This window comes from Globicephala melas, chromosome 1, assembly GCF_963455315.2.
Source record: "Globicephala melas chromosome 1, mGloMel1.2, whole genome shotgun sequence".
NCBI classification, from domain to species: Eukaryota; Metazoa; Chordata; class Mammalia; order Artiodactyla; family Delphinidae; genus Globicephala; species Globicephala melas.
In genome coordinates, this window is record NC_083314.1 from 162,390,231 (window position 1) to 162,410,729 (window position 20,499).

Below are 20,499 nucleotides of genomic sequence, written 5' to 3' on the forward strand. Positions count from 1 at the left end.
CTAAAAATAAAATTAACATCTACACACAACTATATATAATAGATAATCAATAAGGACCTACTGTATAGCACAGGGAACTCTACTCAATACTCTGTAATAAACTATTGGGAAAAGAATCTGAAAAAGAATAGATATTTGTATATGTATAACTAAATCACTTTGCTGTACACCTAAAACTAATACAACATCGTAAATCAACTATACTCCAATATAAAATTAAAACATTTTTAAGTGTATAATTTCGGCAAGTAACCTTGTACAAAAGCACTAAGAAAATGTTTACTATTGTCATTACCTCCTATGCAGTCAATCAACTTTGGCTTATTGCTACAATTGTGTGGGCTTTTCATACTAGTCTAGAGTGAGTGAGTTTAAGACCAAAGTCCCTTGTCACAGGTTGGGTTTTCTGGGAAGTAGATGTTGAGTTAGAGTTGGGAGTATAAAAGGATTAATGGGGAGTAACACCTGTGAAGGAAAGGGAGCAGAAGCAGGATTGAAAAAAGACTTCAGTAGTGACAGTCTCTGCCAGCCCATTGGGAATCTCCAGAGCGAACTTTGCTGGGTGGAAGACTCCAAAATTTTGGCTGGGCTTGTGGAAAGCTGAAACAGTCAAAGGCACTAACAGCTGGAGGCTTTCAGCAAGTTCTTTCATTAAGGGAGGTCTCAGAGGCACATCTCTCCATGTCTGCCACATCACTCCTCTTAGCTCTGTGCTGGTGAGCACAGGGAGGTCTTTTAGTCATTCAACAAACACTTATTAAGCAGTTCTTATATATCAGTTATTGAGCTAGATACTAGTGCTACGAAGATGACTGGAATATTTTCAGCAAGCTCCTTTTCTAAATAAGTCTCAGTCCTTGCCGAGGTAGGATAGGAACTCACCACGCAGGGGGAGAAAAGCCAGCACTATTTGCGGAGTAGTTTTTAAATGCATGAACTTTTCCTTATCCATAATACAAGATGAAATATGCTAAATGCAAAAGATTCAAAAGCTCTAGAACCTAACGCAGGATTTGGCAAATAGTAGGCATTGAATAAGCATTGTTGACCGAGAGGCTATGAGAATTGGAGGAGAGAAGAATTATTTTGTTCTGAGGAGAAGATTTGTTTGTCACCTACCAATCAGTCAACAGTAAAATTTTTTTTAAAAATCAGTTACAATCTATTCAGCTGATGCAGAATTCAAATAAAACTCACAAAGTAGACAAAGTTTGTCTTTATAATTCTCCCATCCTCCTGCCTCCCTCGAGCCCTTCTCCCAACCATAATTGTCTTTTCTTCCTCCCAATCATAATTAAAACTTTCATCCCCTAACTCTGTTGTGTGTCAGTTTGGTTATTTTACTATCATGCCTCATGACAATTTAAGAATGATGTTTAAATTTCACAAATATACTTGCATTTAGAAAGAGGAGGTGTTTAAACACAATCATTCTGTGGCAGAGAAGTGGGATCAAAACTGTTTCCAACCACCAGTGCTGTCACCAACACCACTTCCTCCCTTCTTTAGAACCATCCTTTCTTCCTTAGATGTTAGAAATAAAGTATGGGCAGTTAGCCTTGCAGCCTCACCTCTTTGCTCCTCCCCACTTTGAAAGCAAAATTCAGAAGATATTATAAGTGACAAATCTGGGGCTCCCTGGGGTTTGTGACAGCTGGCTTCGGTGTATGTCATTGTCATTTGATGGCTCAGGCCTCAAGAGGAGGCTGTTCGCCCTTGGACCTGGCCCCAGGATTGCTACTGTGGGAGAATTGTTTCTTTAGATTGGTGCAGGCAGGGGTTTCCAGGGGAGGAGACTACTGGGGAGTTTTCCCTGCTGTGGAGGCACTCACATTATGATATTGGTATAGGGGAAAATAGAGAAGGGTGTCTAACATCTGTGGTCACTCTCCCAGGGACCTCCACTTAAGTGTCCCCCACCCAAATACAGCTCGGCCAATGGCTGGCTGAGGTTGAGTGGACACAGGGACTCCAGGCTTCCAATGCAGGGGATGGAGGTTCTGTCCCCAGTCAGGGAACTGAGATCCCACAAGCTGCGCAGTGCAGCCAAAAAAAAAAAGTGTTTTTTTTTCCTTGATGAGTTCTGGCTAAAGGTTTATCAATTTTGTTTATCTTCTCAAAGAACCAGCTTTTAGTTTTATTGATCTTTATGATTGTTTTCTTTGTTTCTATTTCATTTATTTCTGCTCTGATCTTTATGATTTCTTTCCTTCTAGTTCTTTTAGGTGTAAGGTTAGATTATTTATTTAAGATTTTTCTTGTTTCTTGAGGTAGGCTTATATTGCTATAAACTTCCCTCTTAGAACTGTTTCTGCTGCATCCCATAGGTTTTGGATCGTTGTGTTTTCATTGTCATTTATCTCTAGGTATTTTTTGATTTCCTCTCTGATTTCTTCAGTGACCCCTTGGTTATTTAGTAACATATTGTTAAACCTCCATGTGTTTGTGTTTTTTACGTTTTTCTCCCTGTAATTTATTTCTGATTTCATAACATTGTGGTCGGAAAAGATGCTTGATATGATTTCAGTTTTCTTAAATTTACCGAGGCTTGATTTGTGACCCAAGATGTGATCTATCCTGGAGAATGTTCTGTGTGCATTTGAGAAGAAAGTGTAATCTGCTGTTTTTGGATGGGATGTCCTATAAATGTCAATTAAATCTATCTGGTCTATTGTGTCATTTAAAGCTTGTGTTTCCTTATTAATTTTCTGTTTGGATGACCTGTCCATTGGTGTAAGTGAGGTGTTAAAGTCCCCCACTATTATTGTGTTACTATCAATTTCTTCTTTTATAGCTGTTAGCAGTTGCCTTATGTATTGAGGTGCTCCTATGTTGGGTGCATATATATTTATAATTGTTATATCTTCTTCTTGGATTGATCCCTTGATCGTTATGTAGTGTCCTTTGTCTCTTGTAACATTCTTTATTTTATTTTATTTTATTTTTTTGCTGTACGCAGGCCTCTCACTGCTGTGGCCTCTCCTGCTGCAGAGCACAGGCTCCAGACGTGCAGGCTCAGCGGCCATGGCCCACGGGCCCAGCCGCTCCGTGGCATATGGGATCCTCCCGGACCGGGGCACAAACCCGCATCCCCTGCATCAGCAGGCGGACTCTCAACCACTGCGCCACCAGGGAAGCCCACATTTTTTATTTTAAAGTCTATTTTACCTGATATGAGTATTGCTACTCCAGCTTTCTTTTGATTTCCATTTGCATGCAATTCTTTTTCCATCCCCTCACTTTCAGTCTGTATGTGTCCCTAGGTCTGAAATGGGTCTCTTGTAGACAGCATATATATGGGTCTTGTTTTTGTATCCATTCAGCAAGCCTGTGTCTTTTGGTTGGAGCATTTAATCCATTCACATTTAAGGTAATTATCGACATGTATGTTCCTATTACCATTTTCTTAATTGTTATGGGTTTGTTTATGTAGGTCCTTTTCTTCTCTTGTGTTTCCCACTTAGAGAAGTTCCTTTAGCATTTGTTGTAGAGCTGGTCTGGTGGTGCTGAATTCTCGTAGCTTTTGCTTGTCTGTAAAGCTTTTGATTTCTCCGTCAAATCTGAATGAGATCCTTGCTGGGTAGAGTAATCTTGGTTGTAGTTTCTTCCCTTTCATCACTTTAAGTATATCATGCCACTCCCTTCTGGCTTGTAGAATTTCTGCTGAGAAATCAGCTGTTAGCCTTATGGGAGTTCCCTTGTATGTTATTTGTTGTTTTTCCCTTGTTGCTTTTAATAATTTTTCTTTGTCTTTAATCTTTGTCAATTTGATTACTATGTGACTCGGCATGTTTCTCCTTGGGTTTATCCTGCCTGGGACTTTCTGTGCTTCCTGGACTTGGGTGGCTATTTCCTTTCCCATGTTAGGGAAGTTTTGAACTATAATCTCTTCAAATATTTTCTTGGGTCCTTTATCTCTCTCCTCCTTCTGGGGCCCCTATAATGTGAATGTTGGTGCATTTAATGTTGTCCCAGAGGTCTCTTAGGCTGTCTTCATTTCTTTTCATTCTTTTTTCTTTATTCTGTTCTGTGGCAGTGAATTCCACCATTCTGTCTTCCAGGTCGCTTATCCATTTTTCTGCCTCAGTCATTCTGCTACTGATTCCTTCTAGTGCATTTTTCATTTCAGTTATTGTATTGTTCATCTCTGTTTATTTGTTCTTTAATTCTTCTAGGTGTTTCTTCTTTCTTTCTTCTAAGTCTTTGTTAAACATTTCTTGCATCTTCTCAGTCTTTGCTTCCATTCTTTTTCCGAGGTCCTAGTCCTGGACATCTTCACTATCATTATTCTGAATTCTTTTTCTGGAAGGTTGCTTATCTCCACTTCATTTAATTGTTTTCCTGGGGTTTTATCTTGTTCCTTCATCTGGTACATAGTCCTCTGCCTTTTCATTTTGTCTGTCTTTCTGTGAATGTGGTTTTCGTCCCACAGGCTGCAGGATTACAGTTCTTCTTGCTTCTGCTGTCTGCCCTCTGGTGGATGAGGCTATCCAAAAGTGCTTCTTTAATTTGTTGGTCATCCCCACCAACCACAAGGTATTTGCGGACAGGGCTGTGTCTCATTCACCCAGGTATTGAAACCAAGCAGGACCCTGTGGGGCTCCAGGGCACAAAAGCCTTTTCGTGTCCCCTTCCCTGAGTTCCAAAGGGCAGATTAGAACAATTGCTAATTAGGGAAGGGAGGGGATGCAGAGACAAGGGAGGAGCAGTCAAGAAACAATAGTGCAGACTTGGGGGCAGGGTCCTGGTTCCACCTCAAAGGATACACATAATAATATCTTTGAGCTCTTCTGCAGAACTAAAACCCCCACCAAATGGAAGATGTTAACTATTTGATGAAGCACTTTTCATTCCAGAGAAGGTCACAGTTCACCCATTATCACCTGTGCCAGATGATCTCTGAATTGAAGGAATGTGGGCCCTGCTCGCACCCTGATCCTTATCCGCAGCCTTTGACTATAAAACTCCTCATAACACCCTCCCACCCCCCAACCTGGGGTTGGGACACACAGTTTTGAAGGCATTAGCTGGCTGTGCCCCCCTTTGCCTGGCAAAGCAATAAAGCTATTCTTTTCTACTTCACCCAAAACTCTGTCTCTGAGATTAATACAGTTTCACGGTACAGAGGCCAGATTCAGCTTCAGTATCCCCAGCACCTAGAGGTACTCAATAAACATTAGAAGAAAGGACAATGGTGAGGGCCATTATATTGTGTGTGCTATATTGTGATTCTTTCTGGCACAGAGCCCCTAAAACCATTGGAATTTCCTAAGTGATAAGACCTAAAAAGTGTCTTGATATTTATAACAAACCTTTTCAACTGCACCTGAGTTTATCTTAATGAGGTGACTTTGGAAAGCACCTAAAGGTGGGGGCTGGTTACCAGGGGAAATAACCATGTGATTAGAGGGTTGGAACTTTTAGTCCCACCCCACCCTGACCTCAGGGGAGGGAAGAGAGGCTGGAGATTGACTCATTTGACAAAGACCAATGATCTAATCGATCATACCTATATAATGAAGCCTCCATAAAAACCCAAAAGAACGGGGTTTGGAGACCTTCCAGGTGTGAAATAAAATTCAAATTTATGGCAAGACAAGAAAAATTTAAACATAAAAATTCTTGTTTGCCCTTTGGCCTCCCCTCTCCCCTCACTGTGCATTGTGTATCTGCATTATGCATTGACCAAACCTCCTCCATCAGCAGGAATACCTGTTCAACTATAAATAGCAACATTCTTCCAGGATCAACAAGACAGCTCCTTAAAAGATACCATTCCTTCTTGATCTTATAAAGGGTCACATGACCCACCAGGACCCACATGGTGCTTAAATCTGTCTTATGTAAACTGTCAATAATACGTCATTTAATATATAGCCCTCTGTCTCAAAAAACTTATATAAACTATGTCTTGACTTCTAATGGGTGGAACAGTTCTCAGAGCTTCCTGAGATGCTCTTCCTGTGTTATAATCCTCAAATTTGGCTTGAATAAAATTTCCCAATTCTTTCTTAGATCGACTGATTAATTTTTCATTGATATGTACTTGGCATAGTCAAGGCAGGATATCAGAGACACCCACCAGAGAACACCTGGAGTCTACCCAGAACTGGTGCTTGGTACCAGCATGGGTGCATTGTGTCCCACCGGCTTCTCGGTACTCCTCAGGTGTGCCAGTGAGTTCTGGTATTCAGATCTCATTGTTTGGGTGATGATCCTAAAAACTTCCCTGGTTGGGGAACTAAGATCCCACATGCCGTGGAGCAACTAAGCCCGTACACCACAACTACTGAGCTCCCGTGCCTCAATTAGAGAGCCCGCGAGCTGCAAACTACAGAGCCCACGCGCTCTGGAACCCACGTGCCACATCTACATAGCCCATGCGCCCTGGAGCCCGCGTGCCACAACTAGAGAGAAGCCTGCGTGCTGCAAGGAAGAGCCCATGCACCACAATGAGAACGATCCTGCACGCCTCAACGAAGATCCCGCGTGCCACAACTAAGACCTGATGCAGCCAAAATAATAATAATAATGAAAATAAAATTAAATAATAAAGTCTTAAAAAAATCAATCCAATTGCTGGGCTTATGGCCAATTACCTATGTCCAGTACACCCAGGTTGCCTTGGTGGATTTCACCTCTCCAAGACTCTAATTGAATGGTCTTGAGAAATTTTATTTTAAGGGAAAGAAAGTCTAGCACCCTGCAAGATAATGTTACCGCCAATATGACTAAGTGAGACCCCTTTACCCGGCCAGTTAATGATGTTGGTTCTGGCCATAAATAGTCCTTTTTATAAGATATTGAATATTGGGTAGCTCCTAACAGGACCCAATGGATTTATGGAACAAGTTTATGACCTTGGCTCTCCCCAGGTTGGTTAGGGAGAGGCACAGTTGGTTTCCCTTGCGCTCAAAGTCACTCACAAGCAGCTTTGGAAACAGCCCCTGCCAATCTGTCAATCTGTCTTTAGTGCAGGCATGCTGGTTTCTATCAGTTTTCCAATGGTATGCCCATTTGGTCACAATATTTGTTAATTCATCTTATGACCCCTAAGGTGTCAAATTTCTGCTCTGAACAATTCTCTTCCCAGTTTAGGGGGAATCTAGGGAAATGATTTGATTCAGGAGGATTTTGGTTTAAATCCGTGCTAATGACATTGTTGCTCCTACTACCAATTTAAATTACAGTTTGTGGAACTTATAAAGTGATAGTTTCTTGCTTTTCACGCTGTGTGTCATCAGCTGGTACTAGGATAATGATGTCTAAACTTGAAACTACAGATCACCTCTATCGTTCTCTGTAAAATAATGGGCATACACAATGCACATGCAAGGAAAATTGGCTTAATGGCTTAAGTCCCTTATCAGACAACCTAAAATTGGCTGTCAGCCCTTGCCAGACATTCTGCTAGTATAACCACCAAAAGAGAGAAACCGGGCTATTAGGACCCAGCATCGAGGGACATGATGGACACTGGGGCAGGCAAGCAGCCACCCTAGCTTCAAGGGACCTAATATTTGATCACCTAATGCTTTCTATTGAAATATTAATGATCAACAGGGGGAAATTGTGAAATAAAATTCATATTTTATGACAAGACAAGAAAAACTTAATCTTGGAGGACTGATCTGATTCTATCTCCAGGTAGTGTCAGAACTGAGTTGAATTGTAGGATACCCAGCTGGTGGTGGAGAATTGCTTGATGGGGCTGGAAACCCCACACATCTGAATTGGTATCAGAATTGCAAAGAACAAGGCATGGTTCCTGCCCTCCCGGAGCAGGCATTTGGGAGAAAAGGAAGCCCACTGGGACTAGGTCTAAAAGGAGAAGTAAGTTTTCACCAGGGTGAAGTGTATATGGGTGTGTGGAGTGAGGAAGAGATAAGAGAGCAGAAGAAAACAAGAGCAAAAGCAACATGAAAGGGAGTGATGTTTTCAGGGAGTACTGCAGATGATGCAAGTGGGAGAGTGATGTCATCTTTGAAGATGATGCCAGTTTGGCTGCATTAGCAAAAATATGACTCCCTTGAGTTAATATTTTATAATTTTTCACTATGATTGTTTTAAGGTTTTTTTAAAGTCTGATCAGTTTTTTTAAATATTTATTTATTTATTTATTTTTGGCTGCGTCGGGTCTTAGTTTCCGTAGGCGGGATCTTTGCTGCGGCATGCGGGCTGTGCTGCACTGGCTCCTCACTGGGGCCCATGTGCTCAGTAGTCGTGGGCTTAGTTGCTCTGTGGCCTGTGGGATCTTAATTCCCTGACCAGGGATCGAACCTGCATCCCCTGCCTTGGAAGGCAGATTCTTAACCGCTGTCCAGGGAAGTCCCTAAGCCTGATCATTTTAAGTAGTATATTCTACTCGGTGGAAATATCCTACTTTCTTATGCTTACCTTTTTTTCAGATCATGATCTAGGCCTGTACTGTCCAATATGGTAGTCTCTAGCCACAGGTGGCTACTGAGCGCTAGAACTGTGGCCCTTACAAATTAAGTTGTCCTGTAAGTGGAAGCTACAAATTCCTGAGACTTAGTATGAAGAATGTAAAATATCTCATTAATAATCTCTTACATTGATTACATGCTGAAATGATAATATTTTGAGTATGAGTTAAACAAAATATATTAAACAAATAATTTTAACATTAATGTTATGTAATCTCTTTTCTTTTTAAATGTGGCCACTAGAAATTTAATTTTTTTATTTTTTAATTAACATACAGTAAAATTCACCCTTTTTGGTGCACAATTCTGAGTTTTGACAAAGGCATAGAGTCACGTAACTAGTACCACAATCAAGATGCAGAACAATTCTCTGTCACCCCCTAAAAAACCTCCCTTATGCTGAACCTTAGTAGTTAACACCCTTCCATCCCCCCCATCTCCTGGCAACCACTGATCTGTTCTCTGTCCCTATAGCTTTGCTTTTTCCAGAATGGCATATAAATGAAATCCTACAGCACATAGTCTTTTTGTAAATTGTGAGATAGATATATAGATATTTATCTATATATATGGATAGATAGATATCTATCCATATATAGAGAGATATATATGGTTAATATTTGCCATTTTAAACATTAAGTGGTAGTTTTTTTGTTTTGTTTTGTTTTGCGGTACGCGGACCTCTCACTGCCGTGGCCTCTCCCGCTGCGGAGCACAGGCTCCGGACGCGCAGGCCCAGCAGCCATGGCCCACGGGCCCAGCCGCTCCGCAGCATGCGGGACCCTCCCGAACCGGGGCATGAACCCGCATCCCCTGCATCGGTAGGCGGACCCCCAACCACTGCGCCACCAGGGACGCCCCAAGTGGTAGTTTTTTGAGTCTGATTTCTCTCCCTTCACATAATTTATTTGAGATTCATCCATGTTGTTGCATGTAACACTAGTTCCTCCCTTCTTTATTGCTAAGTAATATTCCATTGTGCAGATGTAACACCCATTTATCTATTCACTAGTTGAAGAACTTTTGGATTGTTTCCAGCTTGGGACATTTATGAAAAACAAAAAAGCTGCTATAAACATTCACATTGGATTTTTTTGTGTGAACCTAAGTTTTCATTTCTCTTGGGTAAATACTTACAAGTATTTACTTCTTAGGAGTAAATACTTAGGAGGGTTTCCAGGGCATACACTAGGTGTGCATTTAACTTGATTAAAAACTGCCACATTTCTTTCCAAAGTAGCTGTATTCTTTTTTCATTCCCACCAGCAACATATGAGAGTTCCTGTGCTCTACATCCTCGCCAGTGCTTGGTATTGTCAGGTTTTGTTTTTGTTTTTAGCCTCTAGTAGGTGTGTGGTGGTTTTGCTTCGCATTGTGGTTTTAATTTGTATTTCCCCAATGACTAACGCCATTGACCATCTTTCCATGTGCTTATTTGCCATCCATATATCTTCTTTGGTGTAGTTCAAATCTTTTGCTCATTTTTTAAAAATTGAGTTGTTTCGATGTGTTTCAAGATTATTTTTTAAAGAAAGCTTCAGCCCTCCCTCCAGTCTGTAGTCCCGCCTTCATGCTGAGGTGTTGTAGACCTTGCCACTTTGTCTTCTTGTGTTTTAAAGCGTGTAAGGGACCTTCACTCAACATCACAGAATTCCTGCAATCCAGACATCCACCAGAAAAGTTATCTTTTAATGATTGGCTGCTGACAAGCCCTTGCCAAAAGCCTGGTGTGTATGGTTGCTCAGAGGGTCAAAGGAATGTGCTTTTTTTCCTCTAGATTTTATGAGCTCTGTCTCTGCATCAAGCTACACACTTAGACAATATGAGTTTATTATTTAGTGTTGTGTACTTGAGGTTTATTGATGGTCCATATTAGAAATAGCGCTTATGAATTCTATAAAACTGCTGATAAAGAATTTGCCCATAATATTTTTTCAATATCCCTTTTATTTTTATTTTATTTCATTATTTATTTATTTATTTCTGGCTGCGTTGGGTCTTCATTGCTGCTCGCAAGGTTTTTCTAGTTGCGGTGAGGGGGGGCTACTCTTCGTTGCAGTGCGCAGGCTTTTCACTGCGGTGTCTTCTCTTGCTGCAGAGCATGGGCTCTAGGTGCGTGGGCTCAGTAGTTGTGGCTCGTGGGTTCTAGAGCGCAGGCACAGTAGTTGTGGCGCACAGACTTAGTTGCTCCGTGGCATGTGGGATCTTCCCAGACGAGGGCTTAAACCTGTGTCCTCTGCATTGGCAGGTGGATTCTTAACCATTGTGTCACCAGGGAAGTCCCTCAATATCCCTTTTAGAGGGAACTGTTTAATAAATTCCTTTTAGAGTTTAGTGACAGAAAAACTACCTTTCTCCTGACAAATAGCCATTTTCCTATTATTATACAACGAGAACTATTACATTTAGCCATCTTTCTGCTTATATTTTTGGCTGCTAGAAAACTCAGAACTATATTTAATATTCAGTTATACTAACGACCTTTAGCTTTAATTATCCTTTTGCTTTCCATGGCTTTTCACTGGTCCTGTATTGAGACAGTATTGTTCCAGTTACTTTTGCCGTACAGCATCCATCCCAAACTTGGTGGTATAAAACAAAAACCACTTGGAACTTCCCTGGCGGTCCAGTGGTTAGGACTCAGCACTTTCACTGCTGTGGGCCAGGTTCAATCCCTGATCTGGGAACTAAGATCCCACAAGCCATGCGGTATGGCTAATAATAATAATTATAATTACAAAAGAACCATTTTATTGGGCATATTGATTCTGTGGGTTATGAATTCTGAAAGGGTACAGTGGGGGCTGCTCTTCCGTGCTCCACCCCATCCCGGGCCTCAACTGGTGGCTGACAGCTAGGAGTTAGAATGTTAGTTTCAGGAGTCACTCCAAAACGGCTTCTTCACTCACATGGCTGAGCCTGGGCTGGAGAGGCTATGTACATGGCCTCGCCACATGGCTTGGCTTTTCACTGCACGGTGGCTGGCTTCCATGGGGCAGCAAACCTAGAGGGAGTGTCCCAAGAGCCAGCATTCCAAGAGAGCTAGGTGGAAGGCACATGGCCTTTCCTAGTCTCCGAGCATCACTTCTGCCATACACGACGTGGTAGAGCCATCATAAGCCCATCCAGATTCAAGAGGAGAGTATAAAAACCCCACCTCTCAATAATATAAGTACTGAAAAAATTAAATGTCACTTTCAAAACTACAGACATAAATAATACAAATAATAAACTCATGGCTGATCTTCAGTTAAAGAGATCTAAATAGAAGGTGTCTCAGCATTTATCCCTGCTCAGACCACATGGCTAGAGATGGGGGAGACACAAGGTAGGAGAGGCCTCTTCAGCTCCCTACCATCTTCCCACGTCTGTTATAGAGCCATTTTCTTTTTTTGACTTTTAAAAAAAAATTTTATTGGAGTAGAGTTGATTTAGTGTTGTGTTAGTTTCTGCTGTACAGCAAAGTGAATCAGTTATACATATACATATATCCACTCTTTTTTAGATTCTTTTTCCATATAAGTCATTACAGGGTATTGAGAAGAGTTTCTGTGGTATACAGTAGGTCCTTATTAGTTATCTATTTTATATATAGTAGTGTGTATATGTCAATCCCAATCTCCCGAATTAATTAATTTTTTTAATTGAATGAAAGATTCTTTAAATTCTACAATGCTGGGCTTCCCTGGTAGCACAGTGGTTGAGAGTCCGCCTGCCGATGCAGGGGACACGGGTTTGTGCCCCGGTCCGGGAAGATCCCACATGCCGCGGAGTGGCTGGGCCCGTGAGCCATGGCCGCTGAGCCTGAGCGTCCGGAGCCTGTGCTCCGCAACGGGAAAGGCCACAACAGTGAGAGGCCTGCGTACCGCAAAAAAAAAAAAAAAACAAACAAAAACAAAAACTCTACAGTGCTTTACCATTTTCAAAAGTTTTACACACATGATTTCATATAATCCCATAATCACCTTTTTTTCCCCCTACCCCTATCTTGCCCCTCCTCTCTTCCCTCTCCCCGCTGGTAACCACTAGTTTCGTCTCTACATCTGTGAGTCTTATAAAGACATTTTTACAACTCACCAAAGCTGCAAAGCTAAGGGGAAAAGCTAGCTAAAATTAGACATATTACTAACTTGGTAACAACAAGATTATCTGGGGCCCAAATAATTTTTTCAAAGGACTTTAAGAAGCTATTATTTCAGTCATGAAAGACTGATGACAGACATCTTTCCTTTTAATGACTAGTGAAAAGACATCTTTTCCTCTAGTTGGGAATAATAAGTTCAGCAAACACCTGCAAAGAGACAAGTCTAACAGCCATTATTCCTCGTCCTTTTCTTCCTCCTATTCCCTTCTCTTCCTGAATTATTTGGAAGAAATTCCTTTATTAAGCACCTAAAATGTGCTAAGTGTTATTTTTGTCACTCAAATAATGCTTCAAAGCACAGATTTAGCAGCTAATTCAGTAATGTGATTAAAATACAACATTTCAGGGGTTAGCAAACTTTTCTGTAAAGGGCCAAATAGTATTTTATACTTTGCGGGCAACACAGCTCTTCTACAATGATTCAGCTCTGCTGTCATAGGGAAAAGCAGCCATGGACAATTTATAAATAAATATGCATGACCGTGCTCCAATGAAACAATTTATGGACACTTACGTTTGAATTTCATCCAATTTTCACATGTCACAAAATAGTATTCCTCTTTTGATTTTGTTTCAATCACTTAAAATTTAAAAACCAATTTTAGTTCATGGAAAAATACAGGCAGTGAGTCAGGTTTGGCCTGTGGGCTGTAATTTGCCTATCCCTGCAAACTTAAATGAAAAAGCAGGGTACAGAATTGTATTCACGGTGTGATTTCCTATAACTTTAAAGAGGACACTTACACATAAAGGAAAAGCTGAAAGTAAATTTACAAAATGTGGGTTTTGTTTTTCATTTTAATGCTAAGATGGTTGATTTTCCTCCATGCAGTTTTTGGTAGTTTCAGATTTTATTGATAGGAATACTTTAAGGATGGAAATAAAAGTTTTTGAAAGGATAAATGTAGTAGTATTCCCCTTAACAGCACATACACCAAAAATCAGTAAGAGGGAGAAAATTAGAATGAATTATGTGCTGTTGGGCTGGAATTGGGTTTACCTGTCTGTATGTCAATCTGTCTCTCTGTTTATCTGTGTATCTATGGAAATATCCGCTGAGAGGGCCTGAAAACAGCAACTCTTCATAAGCAAGGAACACACCATGCATACAGATTTTGGTTTCTAAATAACTGTTCTCCACTAAAAAGAACCAAAGCTCCTTGGAGAAGTATCTGATTCTGGGGCTGGGGCAGGAAAAAAGGACACGATGAGCCTGGAACATCTTGTGTAAGAAAGGAATAAAGTGTTCAAATAACTATAGGGACACATCAAATGGACACAAAAGTTGGCTTCAATGGGCTTCCACTGGCCAAATCTGGGATACTTTGAGTATTAAAATAAATGATTGCAACAGATTACAGCCCAATGAATAAGCAGGAATCCATGAGTCCATATGACTTAATAAAATAAATAGTTGAGGGAGATTAAGAAGTACAAACTTCCAGTTGCAAAATAAATGAGTCACGGGTATGAAAGTTACAGTGTGGGGAATACAGGCAATAATTATGTAATGCCTTTGTGTGGTGAGAGATCATAACCAGACCTATCCTGGTGGTCATTTTTGAAATGTATGGAAATATCTAATCACTGTGTTGTGTAACAGGAGCTAACATAGTGTTGTAGGTCAATTATATGTCAAAAACAAACAAACAAACTCACAGAAAAAGTGATCAGATTTGCGGTTATCGGAAGGGGAGGGGGAGTTTGAGGGGGTGGGGGGGAGGTGGGAATTGGATGAAGGCAGTCAAAACAGACAAACTTCCAGTTATAAGTACTAGGGATGTAATGTACAACATGATAAATATAACTAACACTGCTGTATGTTATATATGAAAGTTGTTGAGAGTAAATCCTGAGTTCTCATCACAAAGAAAAATATATTTTCTATTTCTTTAATTTTATATCTATATGAGGTGATGGATGTTCATTAAACTTATTGTGATAACCATTTCATGATGTATATTACTCAAATCATTATGCTGTACACCTTAAACTTATGCAGTGCTGTATGTCAATTATATCTGAATAAAACTGGAAGGAGGGCTTCCCTGGTGGTGCAGTGGTTGAGAGTCCGCCTGCCGATGCAGGGGACACGGGTTCGTGCCCCGGTCCGGGAAGATCCCATATGCCGCGGAGCGGCTGGGCCCGTGAGCCATGGCCGCTGAGCCTGCGCGTCCGGAGCCTGTGCTCCGCGACGGGAGAGGCCACAACAGTGAGAGGCCCGGGTACCGGGGAAAAAAAAAAAAAAAAAAAAAAAACTGGAAGGAAAAATTAATGAATAAAATTTTAGCGGTTTGATGAGAAATGCGTGATGTATATAGTTTCAAAGTATCTCGCTACAAATGGGAAAAGTGTACCTTCACAGTGGAGAAGCTCAGCAGACATAATTTTAATCAAGGATCAAAATGAACGTCATCAGTAATGAAACAAATTGACAAAGTGGGCCACTGATGTGATGCTTTGAGAAGAACGCATTGAAAGTCCTGTGAGAGTCCTGCCTAAACGCATAGCCTGAATCTAGTCGAGATGAGACACACAAAACCAAGAGAGGGAGATGCTACAGATTAGCTGGCCTGTCCTCCCACCCGCCACCACCTCCGCTGCTCCATCCGACGGGCCGCTCGTCACTCGCCACGCAGCCTGAGCCCGGCCAGACGCCGACCCTCCGGGAGTCCTCGGCGCCCAACGGCTACAGTCCTCGGCACCGGCTCCGCGCCGCCTTCCCGCCGCCGCCGCCGCCGCCGCCGCCAGGAGGCTCCGCGCGCCTTCCCGCCTTTCCTGGCGCCGCGGCCGAGCTGGGCCGAGCGGCCAGGGGGGCGCGGCGCTCGGCGGGGGCGGCCCGGAGGGCGCGGCCATTGTGCCGCACACCCTCTGAAGCGCGCAGGCGGGCCGGGCCGGGCCGGGCCGGGCCGGGAGGGCGTGGCGGTCGCGCAGTCCGGGAACCGGTGCGCCCAGCTACCACCCGCCTTGCCGCCGCCCCGAGGCCGGGTCCTCGGAGCCGGACGGCGGCGTCTCCTTTGTGACCGTCTCCAGCCCCTCCGAGCCGGCGTGCCGGCGTGCCGCCGCCCCTGTGCCCGAGGCTGCAAATGGTGCCCGCTCGCCTCTGCGCCTTTCGCCGCTCTCGGGCCCCGGGGACTTCTGGGGGGCGCCGCACCCGGGCCGCATCCCGCCGCCACCGCCGCCGCAGCCGCCCAGGGCCAGAGCCCGCGGCGCCTCCGCCCGCGCCTGGGCCAGCAGAGAGGCTCGCGGGCCAGTCCCGGGGCTGCCCCGACGCCCTCCCGGGAATACCTAACGGGAGTCCTACTAAATAGACTTTTTTTTTTTGTAAAATGCATATAAAATTTATCATTTTAAAGTACAATTCAGTGGCATCAAGTATATTCACAGTGTTGTACAATCATCACCACTATCTAGTTCCGGAACTTTTTCATCCTCTCAAAGGGAAACCACCCATTACATCTGAGTGGTTATATCCCTCCCCAACCAGCTGCTGGCAACCACTACTCTGCTTTTTGTCCCTATGGGTTTGCCTAGTATTTTCTATAAATGGAATAATACAGTACGATATCCTTTGTGACTTCTCTCAGCATAATGTTTTCAAGGTTTGTCCATGTTGTAGCATGTATCAGAACCTCATTCCTTTTAATGGATGAATAATATTCTGCTGTATGCATACAACACATTTTGGTTTTATCCTTTCATCAGTTGATGGATATTTAGGTGTTCCCACCTTTTGCCTATTATGAATAGAACTGCTAAGAATGTTTGCGTACAAGTTTTTGTTCGAACACCTGTTTTCAAATTCAATTCTTTTGGGTATATAACTAAATAGGCTTTTGCTCCCCTTCTAATCAAAAACACAACAGCCATCTGCAGCTTTCCTCCCATTGATTCTCGGAATTCTTGGAGCTGTATGAGGCATGCGCCCAAATTTCCTGTCTGCCTTGACTTTCTTGGTATAGGAGACATATATGTCAATATAGTTGCCCTCTCTAAGGCCCCTTCTCAGGGGCTCTGCCTCTCATACTGTCATCACCCACCCAAGTAACATCCAAATAATATCCCCTGACGCCTTGACCCCCAACCCTCATCTCCAGCCAGAGCCCTCCTCTGCCCAAGTTACCATGTGACCCAAGGGAACCCATCCTTTGCTGGGCAGAAACTGAGGTGTTTTCCTTTGGAGGATTTTAACTGAAGGACAGGTAGGGGCTGGGGCAGTCATTTAGAATTGATAAATGGGCAGAAAAAAAGCTAGTCTGAGAATGGCTGGGGAGCCTCACACAGGCACAGCAAGGCGGACAAGGACCATAACAGCCTCAGTCCTGACTTTCTAATTCTGGGTGATGGGCTGACTTCCTCTCCTAGAACACTCATAATGTCGCTCATTTTACTCTTGAAATAAATCCTCTTAAAACTGTTCTCAAACTTTAGCTTGAAGCAGAATGCTTCTAGGGATGATGCTGATGTTGCTGGTCCTAGAACCATACTTTGAGAACCATTGTCTTAAGCTTGCTTGAGTGCCTGTTCCTTGAAACCAAAAGTGCCCTGACAAAGAGGGGCACTTGGATGTCTGCTGCTGCTGAATTCAGGGGTGCCTGGTAAAGCTGACATCCCAGCTGCCTCCAGTGCTCACCATTAGAGGCTGTCCAGCTGGATTTATTTATTTATTTGGCTACACCACGCAGCTTGCAGGACCTTAGTGCCCGTGCCCCCTACAGTGGAAGCGCGGAGTCCTGACCACTGGACTGCCAGGGAATTCCCTGTCCATCTGGATTTAACCTCTCTTGCTACTGCCTGTGAGCCACAGCTGTGCTAAGAATACATCAAGGAAGTGCAGAGTTACAGAAGTGCAGGGCAGTCAGTGCTCTTGCCCTCCCACTCCGTCTCAAGCTTTGGCATCAGATGTTCAAAGCAGTGAAGTTTGAGCTCCCAGCATCTCACCAAGATCTTGAATCATACTCACTGAGTTTCTGCCTGTAGCTCTCACACTGAAGGCTCAGGCGTACTTCATTGGAGCTGAGACAAATCACTCTCTTTTCTCCTGGTCAGATCCTTCCAGCGACTTCCCCCCAAAACTTCATACACATCAGCTGTGCCCTTTCACTGACTCTCATACATACAAGGCATGTTTAAATCCTAGTGATGTTCACAGATTGGTTCATACATACCCAGATTGGTTTAAATGCTTGTGATGCTCACCATATTGGTGGAACCTACCTCATCTCCATCATCTCCACATAAGGAATAACAGATCTCACGTCCCATCCAACATTCTAGATCACAAGTGGGCAAGCTATAAAGTTCTGATAGTAAATATTTTGAGCTTTGTAGACGAACGGTGTCTGTTGCAACCACTCAACTTTGCCCCTGTAGCGCAAAAGCTGGCATATACAATACGGAAAGGAATGGGTGAGCTTGTGTTCTAAGAAAACTTTATTTGCCAAAAACAGGCAGCAAGCAGTTCTGACCCAACCTCTGCTCTAGACAGTAACTTTTTTTGCTTATTACTAAGTGAAAATGAGTCTTCAAACAGATGGAAAGTGTATATAGTGTTAGCAGTTCTATATTGTTATGAGGGAATCTTTTTAAAATCTATAGGCTGTAAATGCTTTTCTCAAGAGCTGGCAGTGAGCCCAGCCAATCTTAAATAAACCTGCCTCAACATTTTTTAAAATGTAAAATTATATCAGTACATTGCTAAAACTGAACCAACTTCCTGTCTTCAGAAGATAAATATTTGAAACTGTTTAAGCAGAAATAATATTTAAAACACGACTTAAAGATTTATGTTAAAAATGGAATGCCAAAACAACAGAAATGAGAAGTCACATCTAAATTATATAGGTTATATCCACCAATTTATTACTTCATTCTGTCTTATTTGTAGTTCTTTATATATAAAGAGTAAAAATGGCAAAGCAACACACTTGGGGACAACATTGAATCATATAAACAGATCTGGTACATAACCACTATAACATCAAGACCAATTCAGTTCTAAAAAGCAGAAAATTTCCCACTCCTTAAAAAAAGTATCAGTTGCTATTGTTTTAATGGTCAGGATCACTTCCAACATTGTCTTTTTTTTTTTTTTTTTTCCTGATAGTTTTGACAAGTGCCTTTGTTAGAGGAACTAATCCACTTGGTAACTTGGTAGCCAAAGATAAGTCAGTTTCTATTTTTCTTCTAAGAGTTGTTGGAAAGTGTATTCCTGTAGACCTAAGCACTTAGAAAGGCTGCACCTTTTCTGATTTTTGTGTTATCTGCCATTGCTTTTGCTTATATTGCATCCCACATCACCCACTCATCAAGGGGTGGTCAGTCTTCTTTCACAGAATCTAAAACGTCCTGGCTTGGAATACTCTGCCCGGAAACTGTTTAATATAAGGAAGTAATTGGTCCCAATACCAGTGGACAGAGGTAGGAAAGGATGCTGACGGAAGAAGCTTCTGTTTAGAGCTCTATTTAATAGCTCTCATTGTTTTGTGGGAGGTTTTTCTTTACTAATATTATATTCATAAAATTTCATGTAAAATAATTGCCCTGAGAAAACCAGTTAACTAAGTTTAAATGATGAAGGATTATTAACTCATTCATGTGAGAAGCTCAACCCTCAATATATTTCATTCATTCTAAAGAAATTATTTTGACCATTTTGACCTTAGCCGTTGTAAAACTTGCAGTTATCTAATTTGGGTCAATTTTAAATCTGGGAGGTACAGAAAATAGTTAAATTACATTTGTTTCTGAAGACAAAATGAGCAATAAAGGAACAAAAGACTTTTCCTTGAACCCAGAGGAGGCTGTTCCTATTCTAAATTTGTCACTAGGTGTCTTAATCTGACTTTTTATAAATCAAAACAAAAATTTAGTTTGAGATTATTCCCTCTTTACCCCCAGGTTTATTTAACCAAATTAAAGATGATTTACATTAATTTTAATCCCAATCTTGAGATCATTAACAATCAGGATCACTGCTTCTACATATTTTTAGATTGTCAAGTCACTAATCTTTTAACTTTTATATATTATCACAGAACTTTAAGTAAAAATAGCTTTTGCAGTAGCTTTGTAAAAATCCACTGAGTCAAGAAATACCTAAAATACATTTTCACTCAATACCATAATATTATATGGGTTACTGTCTTAAAAATATGTGGGTTTTTGTTTCAAATATGATTGTCCTTGTCACCTTCCCGGAATCATACCCAATTTATATTTCAAAATATCTGCTAGAGAAGTTGGCAAAAGTAATTTCAAGATAATGTAAATTTTTTAATTTGAAAGTTTTTACAAAGTGAATACATTAATATCAAATACCTGATACATATTAGATAAGTGGACAATAAAATTTCAATTTGCCGTGTGTGTGTGTGTGTGTGTGTGTGTGTGTGTGTGTGTGTGTGTGTGTGTGTGTGTGTGTGTGTGTGTGTGTGTGTGTGTGTGTGTGTGTGTGTTGATGGTGGTTATGCTGTTTCAAATATGTGTGGGGGGGCTTCCCTGGTGGCGCAGTGGTTGAGAATCCGCCTGCCAGTGCAGGCAACACGGGTTCGAGCCCTAGTCTGGAAGATCCCACATGCCGCAGAGCAGCTAAGCCCGTGAGTCACAACTACTGAGCCTGCGCGTCTGGAGCCTGTGCTCCGCAACAAGAGAGGCCGCAACAGTAAGAGGCCCGCGCACCGCGATGAAGAGTGGCCCCCGCTTATCGCAACTAGAGAAAGCCCTCGCACAGAAACGAAGACCTAACACAGCCAAAAATAAATAAATTAATTAATTAATCAAAAAAAATATATAGGGGCTTCCCTGGTGGCGCAGTGGTTGGGGGTCCGCCTGCTGATGCAGAGAACGCGGGTTTGTGCCCCGGTCCGGGAAGATCCCACATGCCGCGGAGCGGCTGGGCCCGTGAGC

General features: G+C 42.2%; 1 protein-coding gene across 2 annotated transcripts in view; it reads left to right on the forward strand.

Moving 5' to 3' along the window:
* ZBTB8OS (zinc finger and BTB domain containing 8 opposite strand) overlaps positions 1–20,499 on the forward strand; it is a 130,274-nt gene that overhangs the window by 99,816 nt on the left and 9,959 nt on the right. The window lies entirely within an intron of this gene.